This window comes from Anomaloglossus baeobatrachus, chromosome 8 (genome assembly GCF_048569485.1).
Source record: "Anomaloglossus baeobatrachus isolate aAnoBae1 chromosome 8, aAnoBae1.hap1, whole genome shotgun sequence".
Lineage (NCBI taxonomy): Eukaryota > Metazoa > Chordata > Amphibia > Anura > Aromobatidae > Anomaloglossus > Anomaloglossus baeobatrachus.
Window position 1 is genome coordinate 36,290,069 of NC_134360.1, and position 9,477 is coordinate 36,299,545.

The 9,477-nt window shown below is 43.7% G+C and overlaps 1 protein-coding gene across 1 annotated transcript in view; it reads right to left on the minus strand.

The window, feature by feature from the left end:
* Nucleotides 1-7,276, minus strand: part of PRRT3 (proline rich transmembrane protein 3) — a 79,205-nt gene extending 71,929 nt beyond the window's left edge. Inside the window, exon 1 of the mRNA XM_075321460.1 lies at nt 7,091-7,276. The gene's annotated coding sequence lies outside the window, so the exon portion shown is untranslated. The remainder of the gene's footprint in view (nt 1-7,090) is intronic.
* Nucleotides 7,277-9,477: the final 2,201 nt, after the last annotated feature.

Sequence of the window (9,477 nt, forward strand, 5' to 3'; positions counted from 1 at the left end):
TTTGAGAGAAGCCTTGTTTCTGAAGGTTACATCGATGTGGCCAGTAAAGCTAAGCAGTTAACCACCCCTTTAAGAGCAGTTGTTCCTTCTGGATTAGATCTTCTGAAATCAAAGTCACCCTTGGGATCAGCTGATTGTGGAAGATACGGTCGATGAACCCCCCAACAATGAGGAGCTACTCAAGTGAGTGGACACTAACATCAAGCTTCTGTTAACGGGTCTATATTGGGCTGTGGATCTGATTGGCTAAGTAACTCTTAGGCTATGTGCGCACAGTGCGTTTTTCGCGGCGTTTTTGCACGTTTTTTGGGTGCGTTTTTGGCCTCAAAACTGCAGAACTTTGCTTCCCCAGCAAAGTCTATGAGTTTTCATTTTTGCTGTCCGCACACATCTGTTTTTTTTACCTGCGTTTTTGAGTTAAAAAAAAAATGGACATGTCAGTTCTTTCCTGCGTTTTTCTGCGTTTGCCCCCCATGCAATGCATTGGAAAAACGCAGCAAAACGCAGAGATCAAAAACGCAGCAAAACGCAGCCAAAAACGCACCAAATCGCGGCAAAAACGCATGCGTTTTTTGATGCGTTTTTTCGACGCAGGTACGTTTGTGCGTTTTTAGCGGCCAAACACGCACAAAAACGCAGCGTCAAAAAGACGCAGTGTGCGAACCTAGGCGGTTTCCAGTCTTGACCTTGCCTACTGAAATCAAAGTCATCCTGATTGCAGCTACTCTATTTGCTGAAGCCCCCAATGATGAGCTGTTTGAGGGTCACTCAATCAAGTAAAAAAGGGATGACCAAGTCCTCCAGGGTAGAAGCAGGTCTACTTTTCTGCAGCTTTCGACTCTTAAAGGGGATTTTAAGTAAGGGTCTCATCCTCTAGGACCATGTTCTCATTATGGCACCCCTTTCAACGCATACAAACACCTTGTTTTTTTTCCATCTATCCCTGTCAGGGATCAAACCAGTGATCTCTGGTTGGTGATGGGGTCCCCTCTTGGTTGGACCACAGCCTTTTTTGTGGTGGTCCAAATGTTGAAGGATCTCTTGTCTTTCTTTCTTATTCTCTGGTTTCTATTCAGGTGTGTGCACTTGCTCACTTGGTTTCTCCAATCACATTTTGTGAGGGGCAACTTATCCTCATTACTCGCATGCCTCAGTGCTGGCTATATTTCTGGATGGATGATTGTATGGAGTCCCAGCTTCTTGGTTAAGGTTTTCTTACTGAGACATTCCTATTGCAATTGGCCACATGGGCATCATGGAGTGGGTCCTGCAATAAAACCCCTCTATGAGCCAGAGCCACACGAATGAGTGACAGAGAGTCATGTGGTTTCTGGCAATAGAAGGTCATAGTGTTTGGCTGCGCAGAATGCTCCCTGGCTTTCTATTGCTCCTGCTGACAGTATTCATTGGTATAGGTAACTTTCCTGCTGGGTTTTCATCTCTCCCCCTTTTGGACCCAGCAGGAGCTCGCCTTCCACCCAGCTGCTGATCATCAGTATTCCCCTTGTGCTTAAATACTCCCTTTTTCCATTGAACTGGTGCTGGTGATATTATTCAGTTCATTCTAGCTCTGGTTGCAAGCAAGTGGCTTGCTCTCATTTGTAGTATTGTTGCTAAACACCTGCCTGAGTCATCTGTGGATAAGTAGTTCATGCAGTAGTTTGCTATATTTTGCTCAGGGGGCATTATTACAATTCTTAAGGACTTATACTTTTTGGGAAGTGGACATGATGAAGACGTAAGGAGGATTATTACTTTTTAGGGGAGTATTAATACAATATATGGGTCACTTTCACCATTAATACTTGAAAGGTAGACTTTGACTTTCAATTATTTCTACTGGCTGGGGCGCAGTATAGGTCACTATATGCTAGTATTATTACTTTTTGGGGGCACTCAGTGTCTATAAGGTATTTTTGTTTTCTCAGTAGCACATTTTTTGGGGATAATTAGGGTAACTAGTGCAGTATTTAAGGGCATGGCGCCCGCTCTATGGTCAGTATATGGTGGTAATATTGGTCTTAGTCTTTGTGGAGTGCCCCCTATTGATTAGGGTGTGCTGTATACATGAATTACCCGAGCTGGGTCACCCCATAGCTACTCCTATGATTACCATGCATGGTTGGTTATATGCCAAAGCTACTGTGTTGGGCCAGGTCAGGAGGTTATCAGGATGAAATTACCCCTTTTTATCCATTTTTTGCATTGGAAGATTATGGAGTGTTGTGTATGAGCGTTTGCAGAGCTGAAGGGGTCGGTGACACCCACTGCCCCGGGGTATGATAACTTTTGCTCTCGTCAGTGTCGTGCAGCGTGGGTCTGTGGTGCGCGGTGCCATGCGACAACAGTTGTAAAATGAAAATATTGGTCAAAGGTTGTATATTGATAGTGAAATCAGGGCTGGATCCGGCCGTGTACTCTGCACATCCAGTAATAAAGCGAGGCTACAGAATAAACAGCACAGAGCTGTTCACATTGCTGTGAGGATAAGCAGCGTTCAGTGCCAGCATCAAACGGCTCCAGAACGTGGTCAAATGGGGCAAAAACCCGGCTCCTACAGAGAAGAGCCAGCAAAACACCATGCTACCAGGATATACGGATCATCACATCCTCTTCAGGGCGCCATTAGTTATGTCCACATACCTGATCTACAGGTTTAATGACACTGAGAGATAGAGAAAGAGAGAGAGAAAGAAAAAGAGAAAGAAAGAAAAAGACATAGAGAGAAAGACAGTGAAAGAGACAGAAAGCGAGAGAGTGAAAGAGAGAGACAGAGAGATAAAGAAAAAGAGAGAGACAGAAAAAGAGACAGACAGAAAGCAAGAGAGAAAGAAAAAGAGAGAAAAAGAAAAAGACATAAAAAGAGATAGACAGTGAAAGAGACAAAGAAGAGAGAAAGAGACAGAGAGAGAAAAAGAGAGAAAGAATAGAGATAAAAAAAGACATAAAAAGAGAGACAGTGAAACAGAAAGAAAGCGAGAGAGAGATACAGAGAGAGAGCAAGAAAAAGAGAAAAAGAAAAAGACAGAAAGCAAGAGAGAAAGAAAAAGAGAGAAAAAGACAAAAAGAGATAGACAGTAAAAGAGACAAAGAAGAGAGAGAGAAAGAGACAGAGAGAGATAAAAAGAGAGAAAGAATAGAGAGAAAGCTAGAAAGAGCAACAGACAGAATGAGAGAGAAAAGACAAAGAAAGCGAGTGAAAGAGAAAGAAATAGAAGTAAGAGAGAGAGAAAGAAAAAGAGAGATATAAAGACAGTGAAAGAGAGAGTGAGAAAAAGAGACAGAGAGCTTAAAAGAGAGAGAAGAGAGAGAAAGAATAGAGAGAAAGAAAGAAAGAGCAAGAGACAGTATGAGAGAAAGACAAAAAGGCGGGTGAAAGAGAAAGAAATAGAGAGAGGTAAGAGGGAGAGATAGAGAGAGAAAGAAAACGATAAAAAGAGACACATAAAAATAGAGCTAGAAAGAGAGACAGTGAAATAGACAGAAAGTGAGAGAGTGAAAGAGAGAGAGATAAAAATAGAGAGATAAGAGAGAGCTAGAGAGAAAGATAGAAAGAGAGCAAAAGAGAGAACGAGAGAGGAAGTAAGAGTGTGAAAGAGAAAGAAATAGAGAGAAAGAGGGAGCGAAAGAGAGAAAAAGAGACCTAAAAAGAGAGACAGAAAGAAGAGAGACAGTGAAAGAGACAGAAAGCAAGAGAGTAAAAGAGAGAAAGAGAGATAAAAAGAGAGAAGAGAGAAAGAATGGAAAGAAAGAGAGAGCAAATGAGACAGAACGAGAGAGAAAGAAAGAGAAAAAGTGAAAAAAGTGAAAAAGAAAGAAACAAAGAAAAAGAAAGATAAAAAAAGAGATAGAGACAGTGAAAGATACAGAAAGCGAGAGACTGAAAAAGAAAGACAGAAAGAGAAATAGAAAGAGAGATAAAAAGAGAGAGAATAGAGGAAGAACAGAGGGAAACATAGAAAGAGAGCAAAAGAGACAGAACGAGAAATATAGAGAATGGAAGGGAGAACTAAAGAGGGAGAGAGGAAAGAGAGAAAAAGAGAAAGAGAACAAAAGAGAGAGAGAAAGAAAGAGAAATAAATAAAGGGAGGGAGAGTGAGAGAAGAGGGAGAAAAAGAGAGATAAAGAAGGAGAGAATAAAGAGAAAAAGAGAGAAAGAGAAAAAGAGAGAAAGAGAGAGAAAGAGAGAGAGAAAGAAAGAGAGAAAGAGAGAGAAAGAGAGAGAGTGGTGTCAGAGACAATACATCAAAGGTCACAGCTTATACCTGCTAACCAGCTAATCCCCGGCAGCAGCGGCTAGAATGGTGTTGCTCCGCCATGTGGCAATGTGTGGGCTACCAGGCGGTTTTCTGGACTCTCAAGTGTCAGAAAGTGCTGCCGTTCTAGAATTCCGGGACTCACAGGGTTTCTTTTTCTTGTTGCTTTGCTTTTACAGTGTGAGATGTTTTTTTGTAGATCCGTTTATGCTTTTCTAGAACCTTGTGCTGTTTTTTCGGGTCTTATGTGCCATATTGCAGTTTTTTTAAAGTCATAGAAAGTGGTCAATAATAAAAGGAAAAGATTGTGTGGGACAAAATTCTTCTGGATTAATGGGAATGTCCTTAATCTGAGAGTTGACGCTGATTCCAGCGATGTGTCACTTTACTGGGTTGAGGGCTGTAGTTTCTAAAAAAAAATACAACCCTCAAAAAAAAGTTTTATCAGCAGGAGATTATCATGGAGGACTGTAGTAAACCTGCTGCCATTATGTAGCCCCTCATAGTTGTGAAAACAGTAAGTGACACATCATTGGAATCGGGGTCTCGGCCCCTACATCATGCTGTAAGCAAAAACCTAGTGATTCCCTTTAATCCACTTCTAGTTTTGTCTACAAAAATTATTTCAAAATAAAATCGTGTAAAATTCCCCTCCGGGTGGTACTATTCTAGAGCATCAGGTGCTAGAAGGCCTTCTTTTCCTTAACATCAGGGTTGATGAGAATGATCCTTACAATTCAAGAAAGTGATAAAGTGTCGCTGTTCTAGACGTTCTGGGCACGTGCACTATGTCGCCTTTTCGGCGAGCCTAACATCACTTTTCATATGTGTCAGCTTCATTAAGAAGCTCCAGAGTCTGACTCCAGCGCGTCCCTTGATGAAGACTAGTGTGAACAACAGCAGGCTTGATGAATCGGGGCCTATGTTGTCTCATGTTCTAGAACTTCAAAAATGTCAAAATTCTGTTTTTTAGGTCTACATGTGTCTAGAAATATTAGTGTACTGCTTTTCTAGAGCTTCAAGTGTCTGTTCTTTTCTCTAGTTCTACATGTGGAAATAGGTTACTCTATTTCTAGAAACCAAGCCACTAACTGGCTGCTTTGGTTTTTTTTTGTTTAGGACCCAAGTATCCATATGTTGTTTTTTGAGAAGCCAACAATCTGCTTTTCTGGAATCTCTATTGTCAGCATGCTGCTTGTTCTAGTTTTAAATCTGATGTGGTGTTATTTTTATGGTTTTATTTTTGTAAGAACCCTACATGTCAATATGCTGGGATGTTTCTTTCTAGAAAGGCCGAACACGCTGCTTTTCTAGAGCCACAAGAACCTATATGCTCAAGGCAAGACTGGGCTCCTTTTTTTTTTTTCTTTAAGAACCCAAGTGTCCATATGTGTTTTTTTTGTGTTTTTTTTTCTTTTCCCCTTTTCTGTAAAACTGAACATGCTGCTTTTCTAGAGCTACAAGAACCTATATGCTCAGGGAAAAAATTTTTTTTTTGTTATTTTTTAAAAACCCAAGTGTTTATATGCCGTAATGTGTTTTGTTTTTTTTCCTAGAAAGCCTAAACATGCTGCTTTTCTAGAGCCACAACAACCTATATGCTCAAGGCAAGAATGGACTCCTTTTTAAGGACCCAAGTGTCCATATGCCGTGATGTTTTTTTTTTTTTAGAAAGCCTGAACATGTTGCTTTTCTAGAGCCACAAGAACCTATTTGCTCAAGGCAATAATGGACTCATTTTTAAGAACCCAAGTGTCCATATGCCGTGATGGTTTTTTTTTTATAGAAAGCCTGAACATGCTGCTTTTCTAGAGCCACAAGAGCCTATATGCTCAAGGCAAGAAGACTCCTTTTTAAGAACCCAAGTGTCCATATGTGTGGGTTTTTTTCTAGAAAGCTTGAACATGCTGTTTTCTAGAGCCACAAGAACCTATTTGCTCAAGGCAAGAATTGGCTCCTTTTTTGTTTAAGAACCTAAGTGTTCATATGCTGTGATGGGTTTTGTGTTTTTTTGTTTTCTTTTTTTTTTTCTAGAAAGCCCGAACACGCTTCTTTTGTAGAGCCACAAGAACCTATATGCTCAAGGCAAGAATGGGCTCCTTTTTTTTTTTTTTTAAAGAACCCAAGTGTCCATATGCCGTAATGGGTTTTTTTTTCTAGAAAGCCTGAACATGCTGCTTTTCTAGAGCCACAAGAACATATATGCTCAAGGCAAGAATGATCTGCTTTTTAAGAACCCAAGTGTCCATATGCCGTGATGTTTTTTTTTTTCTTTCTAGAAAGCCTGAACATGCTGCTTTTCTAGAGCCACAAGTACCTATATACTTCTTTAGTAAATCTAAACATCTATATGTTTCTCTTCCACAACAACAAATATCTTTGCACTGTTTTTCTAGGAATCAGTCTAACAATTTTCAGTGCCTTCATTTGTCAACGTGCCATCATTCTAGAGCTTGAAGTGCCAAGTTGCCATTCACGTGGGACCCCAAAAATATGGTTCCATTGCTCTGGAATATAAAACTGTCTATCCCTAGGATCACGATTCATATCATTATTTTTTGCCAACTATCCTAAAAATGTCAAATAAATGGGAATCACATATCAGAAAACCTGTAGGTTTTATATCTGCTAACTCTGGATCCTCAAAACTGATCACCTGCAGGAGGAGGATTACTTATGTTGCCTATCGGCGCAGATGATATCTCATGGAGTGGTATGGATGTATCCCATCCCCGGAGCCACCTGTATGATCCTCGTAGGATCAGATCTTGGCACAGCTCATATTGAGACTAATCATGACAAATTCAGCTCTGCTACATTTAAGGTCGTCTTACCTTCTTCTAGGACACCATATAACCCTCCGCCGTTGCGAAATACATAGGGATCCAGATGTTGGTGTCCGAAAAAGATAAATTCCTCAAATCACGTCGGATGAATGAGGCTCAGCGCTGCCGGAGTACGGTCCTCGGATCCTGAGACTGACTCTGCTTCTCCTCCTCCCTCCAAGTGGCTTCAATAATCTGCACAGAATGTAATAAAGCTCAGGGTTACACCTCCAAATCTGACTGAGCCAGAAAGAAAAAAAAAAACAACAACCCTCTGCTGGAGCTGGAGAGCTGCCTCGTTCCTGCTCAGCCACTTTTTTTTTTTTTAACATCCTCCATTTACATGCCAGGAAGAAAAGGGAACAAATACTCCTGGAAATTCATGGAGGAGACATCATCGCGGAGGGTTGGTTGAGGTCGAACGTGGGAGGGTGTTGGGGGGGAGGGTAGTGGGGGACCCCTATGGCTTTTTTTTTTTTTGTCTTCTAAAATTGTAAAATAAAAAATTGGTATCCTAACCAAAGAGGGACAGCAACTCCAACTTTCCGCTCAGATGTCATTTTAACAACGAGAGACGGAAACTTGGAGATGACTGGGAGGAAAGAATGTAGAAAATCTGCAGCTTTCTAATAAGGCTAGATTCACGTGAGGATCGCATCACACTGCCCGGACCGGCCGCCGGCTCTCCTGACCTGAGGGTGTGAGCTTCAGGTATTCCTATGGAGCTAACACGCTCCTGTCAGGAGAGCCGGCGGCCGGTCCGGGCTGTGCGATGTGATCCTCGTGCAAGTCACATGCAAGTATGACTCCTATCTAAGGTAGAGTTTTGCATCTTCGAGAGAGAAGCTGGAATGTTTCTATCCACTGACAGCAAGTTGAGATCTTGTAGTTGAAGCACAATATTTAGGCAGGAGTCACACTTGCATGTGACTTGCAAGAGGATCGCATCGCACTGCCTGGACCGGCCGCCGGCTCGCCTGACAGGAGCGTGTTAGCTCCATAGAAATACCTGAAGCTCACATGCTCAGGTCAGGAGAGCCGGCGGCCGGTCTGGGCAGTGCAATGTGATCCTCTTACAAGTCACATGCAAGTGTGACTCTGTGGCACCCCAGTGGTCCGGTTGCCACAGTAACATTTCCCTCCTCACAGGGGGTGATGCTATGCCTGGAGGCAAAAGGGGGGGTCTCCCATGCTAGGTACACTAGCACTCAACACTTCCTACTCCAGACCAGAAGGGGGAGCTTCAGGACCCGGTTTGAGGGGAGCTTTCCTATGCATTCTGGCCTGGAGGAGGAGTTAGGAACAAACAAACACACACACGCAAGTGAAACTAACAGATCAGAACAAGTCAAGAGTGGAGAGAAGTCAGTCGCTGAGAAGAGAGCTGCACCATAGCTGCCTCAGGGCCGAGCGCATAGAACCGGACATCGGAGTCCAAGGCTGCGTGGTACTGAAGTCCCCATAGCAGAATCCAAAGGGCAGGAGACTGCGGGTCTTCTGGCCCACAGAGTGCCCGGAGCACAGCAGCATACTAGAGCCAGGAGCCGTATTAGTAGAAGCGGCACCAGTAAAGGACTCGCGCTGCCTGGCATACGGGTGAGAACCAGAACCAACATAAGGAAGAGGGTCTCAAGCCGCAGGGATCCACACATCATAGCGCAAGCAGGAAGGCCTACAACCCACCTGGCTAGGTGGATCCCCTCAGTTGCTTACGGGCTGACCGGACCTCCGTTACCTGCTGGACCAGTCTCCTGGGCCTGTGCCATCAACTACCAAGTAAAGGGTAAAGAAAACTACGGCCCTTGTGTTGTCCAGTTATTACCGGCATCCTCAGTCCTGCACCCCACTGTTAAGTCCCTCCAACAATCACCTACCACTACCCCCACCCGCCCTGGGACCCAGCTCTGCCTGTGCATCACCATCTGCCCCAGAGGTCCCCAACCAGCAGCGGCGGCACCTAACTTGCCGCACACCACAGGTGGCGTCACAAACTACCATCCCCACCATCATCCCTACTTGCAGTGACACCGCCGGGGTCACAGAACCGGGCCTTGCCACCGCAGCGTCCCAGAAACGGAACCACGGCCCGGTAACGAGTAACCCCCAGGTCCCGGTGCTGGCGTGTCAACAGTGCTTGGATCGGCCGCCGGCTCTCCTGACAAGAGCGTGTTAGCTCCATAGAAATACCTGAAGCTCACACACTCAGGTCAGGAGAGCCGGCGGCCGGTCCGGGCAGTGTGATTTGATCCTCAAGTGTGACTCTATCCTTACCTTATACCTTTCACAGCAATCCTCTGTGAGCCCATTGTACTGATACCATTTACTTTCACTGATACATTGTAACGAAGGACAGAAGAGATGACTGCGTACTCTGGATGCAAATGTAACAGATACTC